Source organism: Pseudorasbora parva, chromosome 20 (genome assembly GCF_024679245.1).
Source record: "Pseudorasbora parva isolate DD20220531a chromosome 20, ASM2467924v1, whole genome shotgun sequence".
In the NCBI taxonomy this organism is placed as follows: Eukaryota; Metazoa; Chordata; class Actinopteri; order Cypriniformes; family Gobionidae; genus Pseudorasbora; species Pseudorasbora parva.
In genome coordinates this window covers 29,619,424-29,645,734 of record NC_090191.1, presented here as the reverse complement: position 1 = coordinate 29,645,734, position 26,311 = coordinate 29,619,424, and the positions used below count along the sequence as shown (strand labels likewise).

The 26,311-nt window shown below is 38.0% G+C and overlaps 1 protein-coding gene across 1 annotated transcript in view; it reads right to left on the bottom strand.

Annotated features, from left to right (window-relative positions):
- wu:fc23c09 overlaps window positions 1-17,271 on the bottom strand; it is a 111,038-nt gene extending 93,767 nt beyond the window's left edge. The window contains exon 1 of the mRNA XM_067426798.1: window positions 17,118-17,271. The gene's annotated coding sequence lies outside the window, so the exon portion shown is untranslated. The remainder of the gene's footprint in view (window positions 1-17,117) is intronic.
- Window positions 17,272-26,311: the final 9,040 nt, after the last annotated feature.

The following is a 26,311-nucleotide window of genomic DNA, read 5'->3' as shown; positions in this document are numbered from 1 at the left end:
AGTATTTCCTGGCTGTGTTTTGGTGCTATCACAAACTCTTCAAATTACAGAACATTTGCACTGTAAAATATTAGCATTAATTCATACCTCAGTCAATTTGCACATTTAACTTGAGTACTGTTGAATATGAATACTTGGAGTTTGACTTTGACTTGTTTAAGTGAATTAAACTCTCAGAATAATTTCTCAGGACAATTTACACCTCTGTTTGCCTGTAGATGTCATTCTAATAGTCAGTCGAATACCTGCCCCCACAATGTCACAGAAATACATTTAGTTCAATCTTTAATAGCAGCACTTAAGAAATTACTACCCAGACACCTGCATGTGTGTAGAATAGAAGATAGAGTTGAGCCCTCAAACCCAGCATTCTGAAATGACAGCCCGTCAATACATATTCAGTTTCTAAATATTATTAAAAATTAGACTGTATTATGCCAAGGGGTCCCAAGAGGGAGATTCTGAAAACTGAGTGTGGGAATTCCAGCTGATTTCTGAGATAAAGAAACCAGCAGGAACACAGAGCGCCTTCTACATATATAATCTTACATCTAAGACTCATATCTACCTGCATACACGATCACAGTCAAATAAGCACTATAGTGAAAGACCATCAGAAGGACAGAGCAAAAACAAACGGGGGATGGGGAAAGATAAGAGGAAGGAAAGGGACTGAAATAGAGAAGGAAGAACTAATGTAATTTAATCTTGAACATTGTGCTGCTCATCATATTTCAGATTGGATCTTCACTCAGCTGAAGGGTAGAGGTGTGTTGGACTCAAATTAAATTTCAGCTGGAAAATTGGTCTTTGTTCAGGCACTGTTTTCAGTCTGCACAACAAAGTTAGCGGTCTGTTTTGTTTGAATGCCCCCTAATAGGAGCTTAATTTGTCTGTCCTTTGTTTTAAAGGCATCATCTCATTGTTTCTCGTTACATTTGTTACGTCTTTATTTGGTTTTCATGACCATTTTCAACCCTATCACTGACCCTTTGAATTAAACAGATTTTTGTTTTAAGACTAGTGCTATAGAGTAAAGTTTGCAAAACAAATTGAGGTAAAATGTCATTCACACTGTAAAAATTAGAAATGTATTTTTAAAAAAAAGAAAAAAATTTAATGGTTCTAATATTGGGATCCTTTAGAATCATCTGCAGAGCTGTAGGAGCTACCAACACTACCATGCAAAAGTTAGCTAATTTGTATGAATTCATACGACCTCACTTGTCTATACTGCAGTGATGGATAGGTTTTAGAGGCGGGGTTTGTCGTAGTTCATTTGAACGAAATCAACTCGTCAAATACGTACGATTTAGCAAAAACACGTATACGTATGAGATAAGTCATACAAATTTGAACTAATTAACCACCTCGAACAACATATAAATTGCCATGAGATCAGGTTCGGTGCTAGCCTAGAAATCTAGACGCACCCTAGCGGCAGCAAATCTAATCCGCCACGAGTGTCGTCTAGCAACTCTCAATTCACTTCTGAGCTGTAAAAGCCAAATTCTGGTCGGGCCAATCACATCGTGTATAGAGTCGGTGGGGCGGGGCTTAACATAAGGACGGCCGAGTTGCGTTTGCGGCTTGCGTGCTTCTAGTAAACACAGAAACTGGCGAACGGTGGCCTTTCGAATCAGCTTTGACCTCGACCCTGGAAGACTTGGAGTTAAGCTTTTCTCTGAGAAAAGAACGGCACTGAAGTCATTCTTAAAAAGGGAAGATGTGTTCGGAGTTTTGCCTACCGGATACGGCGAAAGTTTAATCTATCAACTAGCTCTGCTTCACCTTCGTTGCTCTGGTTGGTTGTAGCGCTTTCGTAGGACAGCCATCGGACATTATATAATGTACATCTGAACAACATGATTTTTTAAGCTACCCCTCTCAACTTTATTTTACTTTTTTTCTCCAAGGCAGAAACAGGCTTCAATAGTTTTGCATCCACCCTTCAGACAGCGATCTCTCATGTCAACGAAAACTTAATTTAACTGAAGAATTTGAGACCAAGAAAACAAATCAGATGGCCTGGCAGGAAAAAAAGAAAAAAAAAACTAGAGAATGATTTAGGACCCATTGCCTGCAGCCCTTTTAGTCTTTCATTTCATGTAACTGCTGCCATCTTCTCTTTTTCTTTCTCTCTCCTTCTAATTCTCTCTCACACTCATTGTTCTTCTCTCCAGCCTAGCACAAAGGTGCCCGACCGAAACTTTAAATACACCAGAGAGGTTAAAGGTCACGCATTTTGGTGATATGTGCTTTTGTTCAAGTGGTTCCTGAGAAAAAGAGTCCTGGAAGGACACGTCAAATCAGTGTGTATGGCATCACACTGACCTCAGGTTAGTGTTAATGAGAGGTCAAGCCTGGCAGAGGAGCCCAGCCTTAGTCTGATTACAAAGAAGGGAGATAAAGAGAGAATGAAGGTCAAATATGTTTTTGCCAGTAAAGTGTAAGTGTCAAACGACCAAAGAGAGCCATATTGTCCATTAATGAAATTTCTTCTGGGAACATTGAGAGCATTATCCAATGACACTGATGCTCATTTTTAGTCTAGATTCAAACTATAAAACCGCCCTAATTTGTCATTTTACAAAAACAATGATATTTATGAATTAATAATATATATTTACCCTTGAAAATATATATTTAAAAGCTTTTTTGAAAAAAATTATAAGATGTGTATAAATGGTATAACAGTTTTTCAAAAGCAAATGAAACCAACATGACATTTTAACTTTGTTCCCTTTTCCTAATCAAGGACATTACATGTAATTCACCCAGTTATACATTTTAAAGCTTGCAAAGCTTGCAAAGCTTACTGTTCATGCCAGCAGTTTGCAGTTCTTTAATTCATGGCTTCACTTCAGAGTCCCATGTGAATAATGTGGGCAAATCAGACTGCTAGATGGTCTGTGAAAACAACTTTTAACATGCTAACTGTAGAGCGCTTTGAAGATTAAAAGCTGTTTACGGTTAGATTGCACTTTGGTTTTGCTCTGGGTTTGATAAAGCTCTCATGGTCTGCTAAAACAGGAGGTAACTATGGCTCCTTTGAAGATATGTGGGCGTATGGCTTATCAAGAATTCAAAAATAAGATTCAAACAAGTATTGGCATTCCTGGTAAAATAGAGTGCGAGGGAAAGTGGGGGGAAACAGCGATTTAGTGAAATCGTCTTTGCTGAAGGATTCAAAAGGACGAAATTCTTTAGGATTCTTGTAGGAGGACGAAATGTAAAGCGGCACTTGATGAGATTATGTGGGGGAAAAAAAGCTTCCACGCCATGATTTCCACATGCCTCGAGTCTCTCTGTGTCCCCCAATCGAAGCATCAAAACTCAATCATTCAGCTATTCAAGACCAGTCATAATTATAACTCATTAAAATTCAGTATTCCGCTCTGATATTGATTGTGTCAGCTAAAGGGCTTTTGTCAGCTTCAGAAAGGCCAAAGGATTTCCTTTTTCCTTTTTTTCAGACAAAGGTGTTGAATTTAATCTTCTGAATGAATGAATTCAACCTCTAAAGCCATAATTTATTCTGTCTCATCATATGCCAATATCACGCAAATTAATGTGATAATTCAGTTGTAGTTCAATTGGAAATCTGTATTCTCTCTCACAGATTCACAATCCTATCAATACAACCCAGAGGCACGGCACAAACACTAAATATGCTATTGTGACATCAGCATTTCCATAGCAACAGCGCTTTTCTTTTTGTTCACAATAATTAGATGGAAGGTTTGATTACCCACTTTCCCTCTAAAGTGCAATTTTCATTTTTCTTCAAATCAATAAAAGGGGGGAAAAAAGCCCTTGTGTGATTCGTTTTGAAATTGTACATGGAGATAAAGGTGTGACAAGGACATAAGCGTTTGTGGGCATGTTTTGGAAACTTTATGAGTGTTTCTGAAGCTTTTTGTACATTCGTTTATACCCATTTTAAATCTGATATTAAATGTATTAAAGCTACACTGTGTAACTTTTTTAGTTTATTCTTAGCTAAAATCACTTAGTTCTTTCAAAAATATATGTGCTCATTAATGTATATTTACTTCATTCAAGTAATAAAGTATTCTCGTAAGTTTATAATATACCATTGAAAATACATACGGGTGAGGGTTCGGATGGCGGTCACCATGTTGCTCCTCCATCTTGAGAGTACATTTGCCAAAAAGGGACATACCCGTAAATTCAAGCTTCGCCTTTCGCGTTTGTACACTCGATGGCACCGTGTCGAATGTGAAGAGGGGGATTGCTTGAGGCTGCTATACGATGATGGAGGATCACTCTTATTCTCGAGGATATTTGCCAGAGTCGCCAAGGAAGCGGCAAAGAGAATTAAGACGGCAACGCAACAAGACAAAAGTAAATATTGGAGTGGCATTTCCGAGATGGAAAAAGCTCATGAGGAGCAACGATTTTAAAAAGGACGCCGACGTTGCCTGCTTTCTTCTCGACAGGTAATATTAATTCAGCCTATGTGTGTATATTGGAAGTTTTATTGTTGCTTGGCTAATTATATCATGGCGTGCTGTGAATAACACTAGATTAGAACGACGTCTAGGATAGTTTTCCTCGCGGCAATGATGAAAAAGTATTGTTTACCTTGTAACATAAATCCGTGTTCTATGACGGATAACATGAGATTAATATTTTGTAGTCTAATCTGATAATGCTAGTGTAAATTAGCTGTTTCTAAGCGAGACTTTCACATCTGTCCTGTAATCTGATATAGCCTACAATGTAAACTTTGCCTTACGCTAATGATGTCGTACAATATACAGAATAACTATAGCACTGATAAAAGTTACTTTACTAAGATTAGCTTGCATTCGTCTGGGAACCTGATAGCTGATGTTAGCAATGAAATGGTAAAAAAATTACTATTATTCATTTTACGTAGATTAATTTGATCATAGATCATTTGGCAAATTAAATAACTGCAAATTATAATAGTTTTCAAAAGTAACCATCACTTGAAGCAACACTCACCGAAGAGGTCGAACTGGAAGCCATGACTAAATCGGCCACCGTAGGAGTTGAAACGAAATCGAAACTGAGAGGAACAGAAACTATTATTCACTGGATGGTCATATACCTTTTCACCACTAGATGGGGGAAAATATCACAGTGTAGCTTTAAAAACCATTATACTACTAAATATGACTATGTTCTCTTATGATAGGATATGTACGGTTTTGATTTTCTATATCATTGACAACAGGAATTAGCATTTATGCTAACAATCGGCAACTATGCTAACATTCATTCACAGCATTTAATTGGTAACAGTCGCTAGCACGTATGCTAACACATACATTACCAGATAAATTAAAGTTACTTTAGATAATTGAACACGTACAATTAAATAGAAATGAACACTGCCAACCTAAAACAGATTCTGTGATCTCGCCATGACATCACTGGCAACTTGTGTAAGTTAATACCAATGTCCATGCCGCACTTTCCAGCACAGCACCATGTGATAATGGCTTGTTGGGTACCTCAATTTCTTGTAATAAAAAGACCAGTAGATAGGCCAAATGATTTGAACCTGGCCTTTTCAGCATTGTATTAACACACGTAGCGATAGTGAGGCACATCACAAGGAGTGTGTGAGCTTCAGTGATAACAGTCATAGAAAGCTTTGCTCTCTTTAAGCATGGATTATGGACAGCAGCTTTACGAACACAGACTACATGACCCAATTCAAATGTGAAGTCTAATTCAGTGAGTGAATGAGCCACGGCTATAGTAGCCTATAAAGACAAATAGACATTAAAAAATAAGTCTGTCATCTGTTCTCTTTACCTCAATTTCTTTCCCTTTCACCTCTTTATATCGGACCGTTCCTCTTTTTCTGTTCTGTTGGAACATGGCCAACTTACCAGAGATCAACTAATGAATTGCTAATCTTTGTTTGTTTCAAAGACACGCATCTCATGGAGGAATTGTGATGCATTCTGCATTATGCTTGCGTTATATAACAGAAACAAAAAGCATATGTTATTAGTATTGAGACTCTCCTACACTTGCATACAGACGCAACAATAACACTGTGTATTTATCGCTTATATATATTGTGTATCATGAAAATACACAAATTCCTCTGGAACATGCATCCACAGAGACGGGCAAACAGCACAGTGATTGACATGTTTAAAAACATGTCCTGAATCTGCATGTGCACCATATTACAAACCTAATAAAGCCAAATGTTGCCTCAAAATGCATTTGGAAATGGGAGCTCAATACATGTTTTAATTATCCTTGTTTTTATTTTTAATTCTTATGGTATTCGTGTTACCATGCATATGTTATCACTATTTTAATTCATTTCCTATGTAAAAGCACTTTGAATTACCATTGTGTATGAAATGTGCTATATAAATAAACTTGCCTTGCCTTAGCTACAAACTATAAATAAATCTTATTCAAATGTTATTCTCCCCTCCTGAGTCTTTTGGGTAGAACTGAATTTCTGTATTAAGTTGCTAAAAACTAACCATTCATATAATTTCATTATAAGAATATTCTGGATAATAACTTAAAAATCAATTATGTTCCAGCATTAGCATTCTTCAAAGTATCTTCTTTTGTGTTCCACAGAAGAAAGAATGCCATACAGGTTTGGAACAACATGAGGATGAGTAAATGATGACAGTCAATATGGAAGAGATACTGAAAACGAATCAGCCGTCCTATATAACACACACACACACACACAAACTCACATTGCCTTATTCCCCAAACGTCCTGAATGGGAAATGCATTGAAGAGACAGTGATGTCATGCTGTGGATCGATATGATGAAGGTCTTAATGTAATTCAGCTTGAATGGTACACACAGCACTGAAGGGCGTTTTTGACTGCAGCTGCAGCATTCCCATTATTAACACACACACACACACTCTCCATTACAGAATATCTCATGTGTCCACGCACACTTAGCCAAATATGCTCATATGTCCGAATGATAGTGAAACTGGTCGGGGGTCATGTGTCTGAGTGCAGTGCCCTGATTGTTTGATGATCTCACCTCCAAGGTCTTCAATAAGAGATAGAACAGAGAACTCCCTCTGAAGAGTGGGTGTGCATATTAGCATGTGGGTTTAGCATTTTAATTCGCCAGTGTATTAAAAAAATTGCATCCAAAAGCAATTTGTTCTACCGTCATCATAAAAGACAAATGGTTTCTGTCATCCCACTCCCTCTCACTCATCCTCTCTTGCTCATCATTATATCACCCATTTCAAATATTTATTAACAAGTTTGTCATGCTAGCCAAACAGCGAACATTTTTGAAAGAGAGATGTAGTATTTAAACAAAGTGATGTGCTAATAAACATACAAAATACACCACACACACTTCAATATTGGGCAAATCTCCCACTTTTAAACTATTTTAAATAATATTTCTATTTTGTCAGATGCATTTTTCAGGAAGAATGCATGTGATGATGTTAACTCTCACCGCAATTCGTAACTATGTAACTTTCTAGCAAATTTGTGGCTAATTAAATTAGTAAAATCTCATTTGTATTTTTCCATGCAATCTGCTTGTGTCCCACTTGGTTAATTTTTGGGGTTCAGCATTATGCTTATCCCCTAACCCCCCCACTGGTGTACAAATCATGTCATACGAAATACGAAACCTCCACCGCTTACAATAGGTATGTTTTCTGATGAGATCATGTTGGATGTTGCCTTTAGTTATTATAACCTGTAATCTAATAAGGTGTTATAAGGTTACTGCTTACTATTTGAAAATCCCTTTATTCCAGGAGTGCGTTTCTGATGTGCAACATGCCATCTAGGTAGGTTGCTTACAAGATTTTGAAACAAATCAACTGTTTATGTATGGAGTAGGCGTAAAATTTATTTAAAAAATGCAGCATGTATTCTTGCTTTTGGCTTTTTTGGCTTTAGCTTATTGCCATTTCCCTTTAACAGCCTCTGCTTTCCTGACTGTTCCGTTCCAGTCGAACAGAATGTATAATGCGCTTTTTCATTCCATTTACATTAGAGGAAAACCGTAGGTGTAGGGGTGGGGGATAACTGAAAATGACCTTCACGCTGTCATGCAGCAATAAGACAGACGTTTCCACACAAGCTGCACTAGTTACAAAAGGAAAATTGTGGAAGTTTGTATTTATGAGCTGGATAAGAGTAGCGATGTAAGGTCCATTAATTTCACTTTGGTTGGAGTATGCTGTTGTAACATTTACATAAAAAAATAAAGCAAGATTTTTTAACACTATTATACAAATTGATGAATAAAGAATGTGCAATAAAGAAGGTGCTTTGAAGTAAATCAGTATATATTTTGCACGCATTGCACAATACTATCGTATTTTGCCTAAATTTATAGTTAATTTTAAAGGGGATGAATTGAGAAATCAACTTTCCCTTGAGATTTTGATAAAAGGTCATGGTATAAGATTATCCTGTAAGTTTCAGAGCTGAAAACTTCCGTGTTAGTCAAAGAAAAGCTTTTATAGACACCAGGCCCAGCAAACGGTCCTGTGCTTCATACTTACGTCATTGCGCAACTAAACACACCTCTACAGAACGTGTAATTCAGTAGCCCCGCCCACCGACTCATGGAGGGCTCGTGCAAGCTAACCAACAACATTAAACATTACATGCTGAGGAAGATAGCAAGATATTGCGCTATACACGTATGGGCCAGGGCTCGCAAAGCCCGCCAGGCCGATGAATCTCATAATATTCCGTTCTTGATCTGTGCTATTCTCTCTCTCTCGAGTTGACATTGAAGGGTGGCACGTGCGCGCACATGTGTGTGGTTCGCGCTTATATATATAGTCATATCTTTTGGCCTATGTGTAATATAAAAATAATAGTCCAATCAATCGTGGGTGGATGAGAAATAAATCATTGGGTTTGTTTGATAAAGATGCTTACAAGCCCTGTAATCGAGAAAATCTTTTTTTGCAGTATTTACATGGGTTGTAACTTGTGGCGAGAGATTGCTCAAAACTGTACATGTGTCGAATGCCTGTGTATGCAGGCCAGTCAAAAGAAGAAGTATACTTTGCAAAGCGGTGCATTCAACTGTGTGCGTATGTATGTATGCATGTATGTATGTATGTACTGTATATGTAAAAAAAACTAAGTACTTTAGGCTTAAGCTGACAGCTTGAATAGCCAATAAGAGCCTAAACCCCTCTAAAACCAGCAAACCAGAACCGCCCGACTTGGCTTGGAGACCAACTAGTATCGTCAAACCAGCTTAGATTGTTTTGTTTTTTTGTGTATTGCATTCAATTCCAAAATCGATTCAGATGTTTGATGTTAGCATGTTGCTAAGCTAACAACATTAAATGCTAATAAACATCCAAAATACACTCATACAGGAGGGCAACAGGCTACTTTTAAAGTGTGTGAACTAAAAACATATGAAATCGTATTATTTAAAAGGGCACATCAACTATGACTACAAACCAGCTTGCACAAAGTTTTTTTTTTTTTTTTAGCAGGTTGGATGCTGTCTGAGCTATAAAAAATTTCAAGAGGGGTAGGCTGACGGCCTCTGTGACTGTCCTCGAAAGAGATCTCGTGCCCTGCCATCTGAAAGCACCATTTCTTCAGGCAGGAGAGACCATGGCTGTGCGTCACATCATTCTTCCCTGTCCTAAAGCCAGCTCTTAGCTCTCACAAGCCTTGAGCCAAGAGACATGAAAAGACCCTCTCAAAAGAACAACAATGACTGTCTGTGACTCCAAAACACCCTCCCCTTCCCTTTACGGCCACCACATTTGCGTAGTCCAACACCCCCCAGCGCACATACACACACAGACGGTTGCATGCACACACATCTCTAGTAACAATGGCTGCCTTTGCTCATGGCCCCCACAGGCCTTCTGTCTTTCAATTGCCTGGTTATACCATCAGCCAAATGCCCACCTCCTAATAGTACATTCACACACAAACAGCCGTCTGATAACCAGGCACAGCTGGCAGTATGAAAAATATGTGGGCAAGGGAGATGCTTCCCACCAAACGCAAAAGGCTGAGAGCAAAACAACCTACTATCAATATGCTAGAGGAATTATTAGAGGAAAGAGAGAAGGAGGAAAAAAAGAGAAAATGTAGAGACAGAAAGCTACCAGCTAACAGCTAATCATGCTAGTTCTTCTTTCACTTGAAGAAACAGTGAACTTCTGAAGACAAAAACAGCATACGGAAAAAAAGTCAAGCACATTTATAAGAGGAACTAGGACGTAGCCAGAAACATTCAGTTCCTTGTTTGTCAATTTTACTCACATGCACGTGTAGGAACACAGACCATATCTTTAGCATGACAACAAACTTGGAAACCTGAGATCTAGGGGAGAAATGCACATAAAGTGACTTGTGTTATCTTTCCCCATCCTCCCAAACCCATCTGTTAGCAGATTAGTGCTAATGCAAAGTTTGTTTTTTATGGCTGATATTATCATCTCTGTTTGCATTTATTGTAGGCCAAGACCTGTAACACAGAGCTGAAAAACAGCCTGAGGGCATCGACCACAATGCACCAAACCCACGTGCTTCATACGACTCTACAGAATAAACAACATAACATCTCCATTAGAAACAGAAAGCAGAACAGGCAGATAAGATAGTTTGTTTGATGCATTTAAGTCACATATGGGCCAGTATTGAGCAAATGCTTAAACCACATGCTTAAACCAGCCTGTCAAAAGATGGTCTAAACTGGTCTTAAAATTCCCCAAGACCAGCCACCAAACCAGACCAACTAAGACCAGCAAACATGCTTAGGGTGGTTTAAGGATGTTTTTTCAGCAGTGTTGTTTTTCTGGGTTCTAGTTTTTTTATTTCTCAGGCACAGGCACATACACGCATGCCCATACAATAAACAGCGCCACCAGGACAACAGATATTTAGCAAAAACAAGCCCCCAAGGGCAAACACCACTATACGAGGACTGCACATCTGTTGTGATGTATTTTCTATTTTTTATTCTGCTATACAAAAAGCTGCCTAACAACTACATATCTTGTACTACCTGAATACCATAGGGTGTGGTGGCCCTGTTCGTGCTTGTATATCGCAACCTGAGGGGAAGAACAGGGACGATAATGCATTTGCGTAGCCCAAACAGAGTTCTGTGTAATATAAACACTGAAGGGAAAAAAAACAGGAAGATGTGTGTTTTTCTGTATGGGGACTTTTAGGGTGTGAGAGCTGCTGAATCAGGGATTTTAACTTGATGCCATTACGACTCCGACGGCTCTGCGCTTTCTGTGGAAAAGTTTTAGAGTAATGTTGAGTTCAACACATCAGCTTTCCTCCACTGTGGGCTGGTTGTCGTTTAAAGTGGTGGTGATGTGTATGTGGGAAGACTAAAAAAGGTATTTTAAAGATGAAAACATCCACCCATGAGTGTGTGAGTCATTTCACGTGTGACAGGCAGCTGGAAGTAGCAGCTGTTTTTCTGAGAGCTATGCTAACCCACTCATGTGGCTGCTCACACACAAACACGCGCAACAGCTCTGTTCTATTGGGGAGTTTGAGTTTTGCTTGGTTAATAATGCAGTCTGGGAAACGTGTACCTCTTGACTTGGGGGTTCATTATAACATCGTCTTGCACTGAAGTCGGAAACATAACATGGAAGTAGCATTAAAGGAAAAGTTCACCCAAAAATGAAAATTCTGTCATCATTTACTCATCCTCATGTTGTTCCATCCAAACCTGTATGAGTTTCTTTCTTCTGCTGAACACAATAGAAGATATTTGGAAGAATGTGTGTAACCAAGCAGATAGAGCAACCATTCACTACCATGGTAGGGAGAAAATATGGTAGTGAATGGTTGTTCTGCTTTGTTACACACATTCTTCCAAATATCTTCTTTTGTGATCAGCAGAAGAAAGAAACTCATACAGTTTTTGAACAACATGAGGATGAGTAAATGATGACAGAATTTCCATTATTGGGGGAACTATCCCTTTAACACAAAAGGATATTGTTGGACAATTAGCCCTTAAAGGGGGGGTGAAATGCTGTTTCATGCATACTGAGCTTTTTACACCTTTAAAGACTTGGATTCCCATCCTAAACATAGACAAAGTTTCAAAAACTAATGTTGGACGTTTGATGGAGTATTTCTGTGTTAAAAATACTCCTTCCGGTTTCTCACAAGTTTCGGAGAGTTTTTTTTTAGAGTATGGCTCGGCTTGACGTCGGTAGAGCGGAAGGTCCTTGTATGGGCCGTACGGGCTCTTCTCCTGGTAGGGTGCGCGCACGTGACTAGAGCGAGAGAGGAAATGCACGCCCATAAACACTCCACACCGCTCTTCACTTTATTCCTATGGGTGACATCAAGCGACTTCAACGCTTCAGCACAGCATTCCGGGAAGGCAGCGCTGCATTTGAACCGATTTGAACGCAGAAATGACGGGAAGCTTCACAACATCGCTTCAGTCACGTCGCAAAGTGGATTTCCGCGGTCACTCCTGTCACAGGACTTCACCAAATCATACCAAAGAAGTGTGTTTTTGACGGAGCGGTCCCAGCGATAAAGGTTCGGTCCTGCTTTGGAAGCAGGCGGTGAGTAAAACTGCTTCAAATGTCTCTGCTGTTGGTTCGTCGCGTGAGTAAACATCAGTAAACGACACGATCGCGTGCTTCATCATTCAAATGCGCTAACGGACTCCATTGTTGTTTTATGTATGACGTTACACTAGTCTGACGTGCAAAACCGTTTTGCTTGCTACTGCTAAGGTCTAGTCGCATACAATAGTCCATAAACCAAATCATGTCCACATAAACTGCGAGTAAACACACACAAATATTGACAGGCCACTAAATACAGTACATACCACAGAGACGGACGTCCTGCTGTTGCTGTTTCTCCTGTTCAATTTATTTCAGCCTCCGAATGTGATTCTGGATCGATAGCCATGAGTTTCTCCACGCTTGAGGACGTCACCGCTTTGTGCGCTCGTCATTCTTTAGCTCCGCCCACACGATACGCCTCCAGGCGCTCGTTTTTTTCCGGAAAGACTCGGTACAGCCTATATTTCTTTTATAAATATAATAAAACTAAAGACTTTTCGGAGATATGAAGGATGCAATACTACTCTATAGGTACTCAAGATTGAGTGTTTCACACCCCCTTTAACTACATCAAAATTTAAAATTATGAAAAATATTTTATATTGCAGAGGGGCACTTAGCCACTACTCCAACTACTTTGCCATTGCTTTTCTACACAAAATACACTTATGCAGCGCCTCGTGCATGACACGGCACTCAAGTTAATAGTAGAAGACCTTGTGTTTATTCCCCATTCCACTGCCCACGTCTCACATTATTCACTTTCTTATGGTCAAATGAACTAAGAAAGCTTTACATTCCCACTTAAAGCAAACACAGAACTCAGTGTTTGTGTATATATCTCACATATACTGTCTATTTGCAAACACATGCATGTGGATTCAAAGCTCTCTCCTTTCTTTCTCGGTTCTTGCACCACGGCTGTTTTTTTTAATGCATCTCTCTTACTTTAAATATGCTCAATGTCAATGGTCCAAAACCGCCAGTGTCTCAACTGAACAGAGGTTCCCTTTAAAGCCAGTAAGGCTCACAGCGCCCCGTAAGATGACATTTGACCCTCTGCAATGCTAATAATGCAGAGACTCAATCCCGCAATGGATTGGCTATCTGGTTTATTACCATTTCAGTGCAGTTAAGAGAAATTCTTTGTACAAGCAGGGCAATTAAAAAGTATAATTTATGTGGAAAAACACATTTAGCAAGAAACCAGTAAAAAAAGAAATATCCTTATAAATTCTTCTGGCAGGCACATTCGTAATTGTTCAACTCGGGAGCACAGATATTCAGGTCTAAAGAATTTGCGTTTTTTTTATATCACATTTTACAACGTGCAATGAGGCAACCAAGCATCTCTGCACACTAATAAGTTATAGTAGTTCATGTTTGTTTCAGATCGGTGAGAGTAGTTTGTAAGAGTATGGTTAGGACTGGTTAAGTATTGCACTTTTATTTTCTGACACACACACACAAACTTATTTTTGAAGCATCCAAAGCTTTCAGCTTTCAATCTAAGCCAGAGCTGCTCGAGAGAACTGTGCTTTTCCAAACTGCTGGATCCAAATCAAACTCAACACCCTTCTTCTGCGTGTTAGCACTCAAACGTGCCATGAACACACCGGTCATGATTGCTCCAAAACACAGTGAAAAGGAATATAGTGATTCAGCACTAAAGTGAAAAAGCATAAACACATCCTCAGATGCAAGCAAGAAAAGCTGCTGGAACATCGACATGCCCTCTTACCGCCAGACATTTCCAGGAAAAACAGCACTTCCAGGCTTTGTTACTACAACACTTAGATGGTCCAAAGCCTCTCCCTGAACAGGCACCAAAATAATTACCACAAATACAGACATGCACGCACATACTGGTCTACAAGTAGAGCTGCATGATTCTGGACAAATTAAGAAAAACTTTTTTTGGGGGGGTTTAAAGTCCCTCTGTGGAGAAAATTGAAATAGATTTTAATATCTGATATGTCTACGTGGTCTTTTTAATATGCTTTAAGCCAAACCATTCATGTCAACACCATTTCTTAATATTTTTCTCCTTAAAACTGCAGTGAACCAAATACAGCCTCAACATCACATCACAAACCACATTGTAAGTTAACCAATCACATCAATGTGTGATTGTCAATGACTGGATGTCTAAACTGGTGTGAGTTAGGGGAGGCGGGGGTAATTTGCATATTCATAGAACAGTGTAAGATTGTATAGTTACATTCAAGCTATTTCAAAGGTGCACTTTGTAATATTTATGAGGATCTAATGACAGAAATGCAATATAATAAAAATAACAGTGGTGTGTAAAAACTTTACATAATGAACAGTTATGTTTTTATTACCTTAGAATGAACATTTCGATTTCTTCTGCAGGTCCCCTTACAGTGAAGTCGCCGTTTTGCACTGCTATGTTTCTACAGTAGCCATAAATGGGCAAACTGCTCAGAGTGATAGCTACTCTCTGCTGTCTCGGACGATAACATCTTTGTCCTGCATCAGCCACCATAGTTTCTCTATGTATATTTATCTAGTATATACATATTATATACACATTTTTAATATTATATATATATATATATATATATATATATATATATATATATATATATATATATATATATATATATATATATATACATATAATTTATATTATATAAATATTTAATATATAAATAAAATTATTTTCTTAAATATATAGATGCATGCATGTGTATTTTATATATACATAATTATACACAGTACGCAATTTTTTTGCATGATTAATCAATTTGACAGCACTAATATTAAGAAATATTATAGTAATTTCAGATAACTGTTTTCTATTTTCATATATTATGAAATGCTATTTACTCCTGTGATGGCAAAGCCGATTTACGCACAGATTAACAAAATATAGGAATTACCTAATTTTTTTATTATATATTAACAATGACAGATAGAAATTAATGGCACACCATACATCCAACAAAACCCATCTGTAAAGTCAACTGCAGTCCAGTAAACAGCTTTTACACAACAGATTTAATGCTTCAGTCACCATAGTGATGTACAATCCTTGTGTGAACCACAGATGAAATGAATGGCTGCAGTAAGGGTGGAGATGGGTGGGACAGTTTCTAACCGGGAATGGTTTACATCACTCACAAAAGCCTATACAAACATCTCAAACTGATATACACGTCCTTTTTACTTTTTTTTCTTCCATTCTTTGGCTTCCTGCACCTGGTGTGCCTAATATAATGCTGCTGTGACATGGGACACGAAAGTCACACTCAGCATCAGATCCACATATGTTGGTTATCGTTCACTGGCCCTAAATAAAAAAAGCCTCCAGCAATGGCTGATTGGATAATAAAATCCAAATAAAACAGTCCTTCTCTGTTCTCCAGGTCAACACAAATTAAACAAGGTTGCTTGACTTCTTCGCAGGAGCTCGTATTTCTCTCTGCATGGCCAACTGCATGAAACAGACAAATTCACTGCTGGTTCCAACAGGTCAAGCTATCTACCCAAAATGACTAACAGGAAATAGAAAAATGTCTAGATTGCCCTCAAAAGGCAAGAAGTGAGTCAGAATATGATGAACGAATTGTTATGATGACAAATCATCAAGAATGTCTACACTATTCCAATTCATCCCACAAATCCTGTGTCTGTCTTCATTTAAAAAATAATTGAATTCAAAAAGCCTGTAAATTAATTATTAAACAATTTTCCTGTTGGAGAACTAGCTTCATGTAGCTGATTTGGCACTTTTAAATGCAAATGAGCTTAATGAAAATAATAAACGCCATCCAAATCAATACCAATCTAAACCGGTTCATGCTACAAGAAAATGAAGTATTTCGAACAATGAGTATAGGGAGGAAAATTTGAATTTAAGCACTGCTTGTGAAGGCATATACAAGAACAGTACAAGAAATGCTAACAAATCATTATGTGCATTTAAAGCCACAATATGTAATTGTTGAGCTATATAACAATGATGTTTTCTGTCAATGACTTCTGTATCCCAACAGTTCAAAGACGAAACCAAGGGTAATGTGGGTATGATGTCATTGATTAGGCTCACACAGACACATTTCTCTGGATTTAAACATTTTTAGGAACATTTGGGATAATGTAAGTACAACAGTTAACAAAATATATAACATTGTTCAAGTAGTTTTTGGATATTTTAATCCAAAAATATTGCCTTTAATTAAAAAAAGTAACAATTAAAAATAATAAAATATTAACAGCTGTTAATGTATATTCATCATGGTCATAATCACCACAGACATTGAGGAGAAACTACACCAAAAATTCGGATTAGGGATCGACCGATATGGATTTTTCCATGATTCCTTGCTCCCACAAATTCTAAGTATGTGGGTTACATCCTATAGGCTGTAGTTTTTCTCCGGTTTATTCTAGCCTAGACTGGCACTGAATCAGCTGATAAACATACAATGACACTGGAAAACATCCTGGGCCACATGAGGACACACTCGCAAATCTTTCCATTCTATTGTTTGCAGTACATACCTCTTTTTCTCCTTTCTCAGATTTCAAGGTGTCCATAAGGTATTTGGCTCAAAACTGGAAATACCTCTTTATGTATGCCTTTGATGCAATCCCACAGAGCACTGGTGTGAAATAAGGGCTCTATCCCTCTGAGATTATGGATGAGTGAAGAAGTCTCTCAACACCTACAGACTGTCTGTAAAGGACACAAAACCCACAACGTAATTAAAAATAAACTGGAACGTTAGTGACATTAAAAATTATCGTATGTCATTGTCAACAAGCAAGTTATGCTGACTTTATCTCCAATATAAAAAACAAATGTAGAACGTAGGCCTATACATTACCAAAGACCTACCGAAAAGTGACTTGGAAGGACAGTGCTGCCAATAATTTGCATCAATGAACATCCATGACTTTCATTCGGTCTTCTATAGATAAGAATTTGAAAACAAAACACACTCAAATCTAACAGACTAACTAACTAACTAACCAACAATAGTTCCGGTCCTCTTAATTGTCTGAGCGACTGGGTCTTTTCACCGTTTGTATCACTCCTTTTGACAGTTTTTGAACTTTCCTGAAAGACGCATGGGGGGGGATTTTCTTCTGTTGATATATCGGTGACGCCTTTAGGTGGCGATCGACACATTATATTTAATGAGTGAGCCGTTTTCTAAAATGATTCATTCGGGAATTAGAATAATTAAACAATTTATTTAAAACCGTCGCTTCATTCATTCAGCAATTAAACACGCGAGTCATTGAATCTTTCACTAAAACGACTCATCCAAACACGCTGGAACGAAACAAGTGAAATGAGTGAGTCACTGAATTGTTCATTCGAAAGATTCGTTCAAAAACACGAATGTATTAGCCTCTATGATTAGCCTGACGTGGTCATACTCAATTCTAGTCAGAACTGTCCCGCCTAAAGAAATTGTGGGCGGGGCTAAATTCGGCTAGCATCCAGGCTGGTGTTTTCAGCTTCAGAATCATAAATATTTTTATTATGGTTCCAGTGCCACCATTGTCCTGTGCACTGATTTACCAGCACAAAGCCCAAACCCATTCATTTCCAGCCCCAATGTAATCCCAAATGTTTTATTTAAATCAACAGAATATTTTTTTGTAACCTTTTACCATTTGTCTTGGAGTATCCAAAAAATATTGTATTGTGAGTTCAGTATCATGATATGTATTGAATTGTGACATGAATGTATCATTACATCCCTATATCCAGAATAGGCCTAATACTTATTTCTTGTTTACTTGCTCGTTTTTTTAAAGAAATATATCACACTTGTTAATTAGAACAGGAATACTTGTGATATTACTGAAATATTCAGTTGAGATTGCACTCACAGGGCAATTTCTAGCCAATAAGTATTTTAGCGCTGTGCATAACTCGCTTTATGAATATTTACTGTTAATTATTTAGTCAAAAAGGCAAGTCTGCTGAAAGTGGGTGCATCTCCATTCCTTGCACTCTGATTACTGTTTCTTTTACCTGAATTGTTGTATAATTGTAGATCAACACCTGCCCCATTAACACTGAAACTAAAAACAAAGGTTTGTGTGTTACATTACATTGGGTGGAGCAGCTACAGTATTTACAGAACTACTGTGGTATTGTTACTCAAACAGCAAATTTACAGACTGCAATTGTCAGAGTACATAATCCTGAGGTAAAAAGTGACTAAACAGCCACATGCAGTACAGCAGCTGTGTCGGTATGATTTCAGCAAATGGAGCAGAGAGGAATATGCATTTGTTTTACGGGGGGTTTCGACAGCGTCAAAATATTCCTGTAAATATTTGCGTGATGCGGTGGGCTTTGTGCCAGACCCCTGAGCGAGAGATGAGCTCAGAGGTTTTGTGTGCATGTGCATTTGTTAATGAACATCAGTTCTGGATAATTTACATGTGATAAACAACTCTAATGTGAACCAGTCAGGACCAGAGCTGTGGTTCTGAAGCTCTCACGCACGCATCTCCATACACCAGCAGGCCACATTAATCCCAAAAGGACTCAGGCAAGGCTTGGATCTAAGATGAACCAAAAAAAAAGGAAATATTATATTGCAAGATGCTGTGTCTGTGAGGCTAAGATGAACTGGAAATATTAGACCATTATGAGTAAAACAGCCTTCTGTTTACATGCCAGTGATTTTGGAGTCTATTCCACACCAAACGTATTGTAGAGATGAATAGGGAACATTGAAGCTTTCCATCATTCAGACTGATACACAGAGAAAGCTGAAAGAAGTTTACCTCACGCCTTCTCCACACAGCACAGTGCTGTTATACACAGCAGGCGAAGAATCATTTTACAGCCTGATTCTTTCCCAAAGGAGCCTTTACGGAGGCATCATTTCCCGAAAGCTATAATTATCCTTTTACTGCAGCAAATATTGATGAAAGAGAACAAGAAGGAGATGGAGACAGAGCGATTCTTCAACAAATAATAAGAAACAGAGGCCTACAATGACAAACAAAGCATGTGTGAATACTGGGGAAAGAAACACAGTGTAGGTGTGTTAACCAGTCACATGAGTCATTCGTTATTTGTATGGTTCTGTGTAAACACATATGATTAGCTTCTTTTTAACATGTGAAAACCTCATGGGACTGGTTATAGCTTCACGGTTAAGAGTGCAGTACGAGAAACATTGCTAACAGTGGCTAACAGCACAGAACTCATGTTCTGATAAAGTCTCGTTTCTTTTTCCATGTGGAAATGATTAAATGGTCTCGCCAGCCAGCAAGTCGCACCGCAGCACAGCACTTTCCAACCTGCCCCAATTTTATCTTCAGTCTGAGTCTGCAAACAAGAGCCTGATGACCCCCACACACCCCACCCCACAGCGAGCATCAAACCTGCTCACTTCCAGCCCACAAACATGAGAAAGATGACAGCCGTTAGCATAAACATAAATCAGATACAAGCCATAATGCAGTTTCCAAATTACAACACACATCTCAAGGGAGAAACTTTATAATGGCAGAGATTTATTAAGCTTGTAGAGACGGTAAGAAAAAGTATAGAGCAATGCTCTGTGTTTAAAGCTATAAAACACACAAATGTGTAAAAGAGAGTGTTATGTTCAAAATAAGATACTAATTTACTACTTAATGATACAGCAGTTTAATCCTGCTGTTATCATACTTCATAAGCTCAGTTTTTAACATTCAGCATACATATTTTAACAAATATAGTCATCTGGGTATACACAAAAATGTTCATACTGCACACACAATACATATAGTGTACACTGTGGGACTATTAATCAGGTTAGAATAGCATTATGGCCCATTCACACCAAGGACGACTAATATAAACCATAAGTATATAGTTCTAAAAAATTATTCACACCACAGCTGTAGAGAGTATGCACATGACGTCACAGTCGGCCGGAGTGACCCCCGCTGAGTGGCAGCATCGGTTTTCAGCTTGAATGCCGCGAAAAACACATCTAAAATGGGAAAGAGTTTTGAGATTGACTGTACAAATAGATTTGACAAGAAATTTGAGATATATTTTTACAGACTGCCGACACAGAAAAGAGAAGTAAATGGATTGCTGTAATTCACAGAAACAACTGGACTCCAGAAAGCGAAACGTGGATTTGCAGTTATCATTTTGTGTCAGTATGTTGAATTCTGGGGCAAGGGATAGTTCACACAAAAATGAAAATTCTGTCATCATTTACTCAGCCTCGTGTTGTTCCTCGTTTCTTTATTCTGCTGAACACAAAAGATGATATTTGAAAGAATGTTTGTAACCAAGCAGATAGAACAACCATGGTAGGGGGAAAATACTATGGTAGTGAATGGTTGCTCTCTCTGCTTTGTTAAAAGCATTTTTCCAAATATCTTCTATTGTGTTCAGCAGAACAAAGAAACTCATACAGGTTTGGAACAACATGAGGATGAGTAAATGATGACAGAATTTTCATTTTTGGGTGAACTATCCCTTTAAACATTTACCATATTATATTCTGCATAATTGGATGTTTAAATAAACACAGACAAAAAGGCTAGACGATATTAAACTATATATTTCACCTTGATATAAATAATCGCCCACATTTAGACCTACCCCCTATAAAGTGTTCACATTTAGGCATTTCCCCCGCGTTGAAATCAGGCACAAATAAATGTCAGGAAACACAATCCTGGCTGCATGTCAGTATCCATGGATCACTGGATCTTTGGTCAACTGGATCACTGACGAGCCCAACCTTTAGTTTAAACTGATAATCGTTTGTTTTAGTTGCATTTTTCGCAATTTCCCCTATTAAATCTCCTAACATAGCAAATAAGTCAGCATTAGTCAGGCTTCCATTCACATATTTTTATGCAAATTGGGATATTGCATACAAAAATGAGAGATGTGCGGATTAAATATCCAAAATGTGCATAAATGTAAGTATATCCTGCAAGGCACGTACAGTGCATGTTAACAAATACATTCCTAGATGTAGGCTTACTTTAAAATAAGCCTAGATAATTTGCAAAAACGATTGGCTACTTTAACCTCCCAAAACATTTCCACTTCCAGAAATAAGGCAAACATGAAGTGTGTCAGAGCATTTTGTTTGTGCGCTCAAAATAGCAAGTCATTTATTATATAAAGGAGCCACACTGGCATCTACAATGACTTCACCTTTCATTTCCATGTTGCACCAATTTTCTCTGGAGGTGACAATTTTGTTCACTTGAGAATATATGCCATTCCAAACATAGCACGACGCTGAACTAACGGCAGGGCCATATGTTGACACTGAGTGGAGGAGTTAAACGATGGGAGGAGGTTTAGGAAAAATATACGTCTGACATGAAGGAGCAAGATCACATGGACGAGAAGGTTAGAATCACACACCTGGACCTCCTCACAGAGGTGTAAGCACAAGTCGCACAACCGTTCTTTTGTGCGAAATGTCTGAATTCTGTCACGGCCGTGAGAAAACATTCACTCCGCTGGGTTTGGGCCTCTTACATTCTACATGTGCCTTGGCAACACATTTCTGCAGGTCCCTGTAAACTGTAGCAATTCAGTTCTTTTTCAGTTCTTTTTTTTCCTTAATTTTCTGGTTGTTATTAGAAGATGGTTATCGGAGAGATTAAAACAACAGAGCAGGACTGGAAAAATCAGAAGCAAATCTTATCGCAACCCAATCACAGCTAACAGAGTTTATTTCCTGGGCGGAAAATAGCATGTTTACCCGATCCCATCATCCACTGCAGAGCAGATTGCAACAATGCAAGACATCCAGCAAATGTGTTGGATTGGACCTCTGAAAGGGGGATTTCCTGCTATGTTATGTTGGAAATTAATGCAGAACTATTAACACACAGCCTTTCCCTGCTAAGGGATTTTTTTTTTTTTGTTGAGAATATGAAAATAATAGGGGAAAAATGAGAAGTAAACTCAACAACGCGATGATAAAAGCCAACATGAACAGTCTAAATGCTGACAATAGGAGATCCATAATTAGCATTTAAACTGCAATGGATGGTTCTGTTTTTATTAACGTCTCTAAATAGTAGCTCTGCGAACAAAACCATACAGTTTAGTCTGTCACCAGTCCAGCCCGCAACACAAACTGATAATTTGTCGTAAGTGCATGTCATGGAATGTAATTCTAAAATCCCTTACACAGATGCAAACCATAAAAATACTTTTTGATAGGAAACATATAAAAAACATTGCCAAAGCTTAGGCAAGACAGTGGGCACTGTGTCAGGACTTGCATGCAAAAATGTGGCACCAAACTCAGATCAGGGTGCAAATAAGCAAATGTTAATTTTCCTGTTTTGCAGACAACGACAGTCAGTTTTTTTGCAACTTAAATGCTGCATGTATTAGCCTTTCAGTCAAAACCAAGCAAAACAAATACTAGTGTGATTCACACCTTAAAGGTACAGCATAATGAGTCATGCAAACGTTTTCAGTTGCCAAGAAATGCTCTCAGTCATGAATCATTTATTCTATGGGCGAAATTGCCCAATAGCAGGGTGTTAACCAGGTCAAATTAATAGCATTTGGCTGGTCATGTGATCTCAAAATGGCTGCCCCCATGAGGGGACCCACTGTATTTTTTTTTCAGGGTACTGATCTGATTAGAAAGACCTGTCTGGGGAAATGTTTCCAAATGGGGCCTGAAAACACAAGCTTTTGAAAACCGTCTCCATGTAAATAACAAAATCCAGACTACTGACCTGGCATGCATAATACAGCTTTTTTAATAATTTTCACAGATCCATGTGAACAGGGATCGTTTTGACAGCCTCACATCGACATTGTGTAAAAATACTCTTAGTTAAAGCTACACTGTGTAACTTTTTTTATTTATTCTTAGCTAAAACACTTAGTTCTTTCAAAAATATATGTGCTCATGAATGTATATTTACTTCTTTCAAGTAATAAAGTATTCTCGTAAGTTTATAATATGTTATTGAAAATACATACGGGTGAGGGGTTCGAATGCTGGTCGCCATGTTGCCCCTCCATCTTGAAAGTACATTAGCCAAAGAGGGACATACCCATAAATTCAAGCTTCGCCTTTCACGTTTTAACACTCGATGGCACGGTGTCGAATGTAAAGAGGGGGATTGCCATGTTAATCTTGGACTAAATCGGCCACCGTAGGAGTTCAAATGAAATTAGAATTGAGAGGAACAGAAACTATTATTCACTGGATGGTCATATACCTTTACACCGCTAGATGGGGGAAAATATCACACAGTGTAGCTTTAAGTTTTATTAAAAATAAATGTTATGTTACTTTTGAAATCATTACCTTGGTTGGGCTTTTCTTTGTCTGTTTTTAATGAAAAAGTTCTACTTTGACAAATGTAAAGGCATCCGTAGAGGGCACAGCTCAAACAAGCTTTTCTAAATTGCAGAAGAATAAGATACGGGGGGGGGGGGGGGGGGGGGGGGGGGGTCCATATTTATCTAGTCATATTTTCTTATAAGTTGGATCATTGAAGGTCAACCGCAAAGACAATGGTTAATAAAGTGAGATTAAAGTATAGTTGTGTAATTAAACATTTAATTATGGCAGGTTTGCATAATATTCTGAGTTTGCATTTCTCTGTTTTATTCATTTTGATGAACATTGAATTGGTTTTTGTGCAAGTGAGAGGAGTAAAGGCATGCTTAATCTTGAACTACAATAACCCTCATGTTTACACAGCGCACAACGCTTCTGCGCATACTCCTCATTACTCTCTACATGAGGACAGGAGAGGTTTCAGTCAGTTCATGAAAAAACAAAGTAACCTGCATTACTTGTTTGAAGAAAAAAAACTGCTTGAATGTACATGATTTAAAAAAAATACTATTAATTTCAGGTTAGTCCTGTCAGATCGATTTATCGCCATTAATTGTATCCAAAATAAAAGTTTGTTTACATAATATATGTGTGTGTACTGTGTATAATTATGTATAAATAAAAATTCTAATTCCTGTATACATTTAAGAAATATTTGCATGTATATATAATTTATATGTAATTATATATATATATATATATATATATATATATATATATATATATATATATATATATATATAAAAACATGTACATATATAATTTTAAAATGTATATATATAAATTTATATATACATTATTATAAAAATCACACATATATATTATGTAAACAACCTTTTATTTTGCATGCGATTCATCGATTTAACAGCACTATTTCAGGTGTCTTTTTTTTTTAGACAGCAAGGCAAGGTAACACAAGGCTACCAAATTTCATATGATTGTCAATATAAATGCCTAAAACCGTGCCAGGAGTGTCACATGTACAACTTGCTAGGACAGGCTTTACAACAATGACCTATTTTCATTAAGTTGTAAAAGATAAGTGAAAATACTGACAAAAATTTTTTTCTGCTAATGACACTGTAACCTGCCCTTTTGTTCACAAACTAGTTTCTCTAAGGAATGACATTGTGGCAAATGACAAATCACCAGCATTAAGTTTAAAGGCACAAGACGTGAAGAAACGACTTTCATTCGTTTTGTAGCTTGTGAATACAGCGTTTATCAGCGGTCTTCCACTGATAAAAGGCTTCCAAGTATTCATTTAGGGGGCTGTTGAAAAAAGTAAACTAGTCAACTTGTTGTTTCCTCTCTTTGTGCCACTAACCTGCACTCTACAGCTCTACAGTAGTTTTTTTTGTTGACTTTTGGTCATCTCAGGGATATCCCTACAGAATATGGTGTCTTCCCAAACTTACACTTTCTCAGAATTTTTTTTAAACTAGAAATCAGAAAAGCTTTAGGCTGAAACTTGAAGAGAAAAAAAAAAGAGAACTGGGAATTTTATACTTGGTATTCATATTCCACGACATCCCTCCAAAAGCAGAGAGACAACACATTTGCCCATAAAGAACATTTTGTTTAAAAGGACACAATGAACAGTACAGTCCCTTTATACAAAGTCCAGCATAGGGTCTCCAGGCCATGGCATGCAAGACAGCTGACCATCCCAGCCATCTCAGGACCTCGCAGAACGCAGTGTGAGAAGGAGAGGTGGTGGGTTTACATGGGACATGACCAAATACAGGGGGGTAAAACTAGGTTTAAGAAGAGGAGGGTATTATATGAACACGTCTGGGCAGGTCAACCGCAGACAGGCTTGCCCTACGGACCAGCAGGAGGTTAAATTTCAGTTTAGGGATTACATGCTCCCAGAATTTTGATGTTACCGTCATGGACTAGACGGATTGATTGAACCTTTCTAGATCAACTCAACTGAGCTGCCAAAAAATGAACATGATAAACACGTCTATATTAGTGGTCATGGCACCTGTACATTGGTCATACAGATTACAATTCCTTTAAAAGGCATTTAATAAAAGCACAATGAACAAGCACACTCGGCTGTTAAAGCTGAGAAGAGGAAAATAAACATTTGTGCATTGTGACATTTATGGCCCATTGCAGGACGCAAGTGATCTGAGTAGAAGCTCTCGCGGGAGACGCTTGAAGGCTTACTGAACGAAACGAATGTATTTGTTTTTCCATTACGCAGTATACGCGCAGCACATCAACGAGTAGGGCAACAGCGGCCTCTTGTGCTCATCTCCAAACATTTCGAAACCATTACCATAATATCAACGATAATGCAATACCCTCGCGATTACATGACATCAGCGGTTTTCACACTTTTTACGTGTCAACAATTATCCC